Consider the following 1,320-nt stretch of genomic DNA (forward strand, 5'->3'; position numbering starts at 1 on the left):
ATCCCCAGCCCGCCGGCGCACAACAAAGGGCGTGTTTAACCTCGCCCGTCACGCTCCCGGAACGCTTCACCTGCCCGATAAACACCCCCGGTATTAGCGATCAAATTAAACCCCCGCATCCTACTCTTTATAAGCGCCACCTGAATGCCTAAACGTCCACGCCTTATAAGCACCAAATTACAAGCCAGTGAAACACCGCAGATTTAAGGGTCTCTAAACACCACCACATTTACTAATAGAGGAATGGAAAAAGCCTGCTAAGCTTGCCAATAAAACCCTCCGTGCAGCTCACTCACGACGAAAAACACCCTGCAACTCACTTCCACAACAGTGCTATGAAAATCAGCGACTAGTAATTCACCCCCATATGTAAAAGCAAGAATTAGACATTAGGATTCACTGGGAAAGTCAACAGAAGCATTAGCCTGGATTAGTCAGTCACAAAGAAATGAAACAAAAACATTTTAAAAAATTAGCAAATATTGAACTTCCTTTTTGCGTAATATTAAACCGAAAACCAGACGGTGATATGGGGGGGAGGGGGGCTCTAAATGCAGCAGAAACACGGAATTTGCTGGCTAATATTTTCCTTCCCTATAATATATTATAAACAATATATTTATAAAATGTATTTTATTTTAACATAGTATAATGTTAAATAAGGCAACATAAAATAAGGCAAACCAAATGCTTTTTCTTCATAAGCAGATCTAAAACTTACTGGAACTGTCAGAAAACAGGTGCTGTCTCCAGTGTTCCTGACACTTCTACCCCTACGGTCACGGAAGGGCAGCCAAACGTGACCATGGCATGAGGAACTCAGCACTGTCACCTCAAAAGGAGTACAGCACTAAAATAGCACGTTTTGCCGTAAAAACACGAGCAGTCACTCGCTCGGCGAGCGATGCCAAACTCTTCCACAGTAAACCCATCTGTTAAACAACACTTTCCCCACAGAAGCAGCTGCCCTGAGGTTACAGCCGGGGGACAGCGAGGACAGGTCTGTCTACCTGTGCTAGCCAGAGCAGAGCACGACACCCATCACAGCACGTTACCTTTGCACCAAGGCTCGGCAGCTGCGGCGAGCGCCGGCACCACCGCGCACTTATCAGCTCTTTCACAATCAGGGCAGAAAGCTGCAGGTTAGAGCTTCTTCTAACAAGGAAACCCTCCAGGTGCCAGGCCCAGAGGGACCGTGGTAGCTGATGTTTCTCTCTCCTCCCAGCCAACAGCGCCGACCGACAGAACTCCAGGCTAACCAGGGGTCAGCGCCCGCCCCACGACTCCAGCCCGCGGCGCCTCACGCCCTGCTGCCTGCCC

This window comes from Geospiza fortis, unplaced genomic scaffold (assembly GCF_000277835.1).
Source record: "Geospiza fortis unplaced genomic scaffold, GeoFor_1.0 scaffold237, whole genome shotgun sequence".
In the NCBI taxonomy this organism is placed as follows: Eukaryota; Metazoa; Chordata; class Aves; order Passeriformes; family Thraupidae; genus Geospiza; species Geospiza fortis.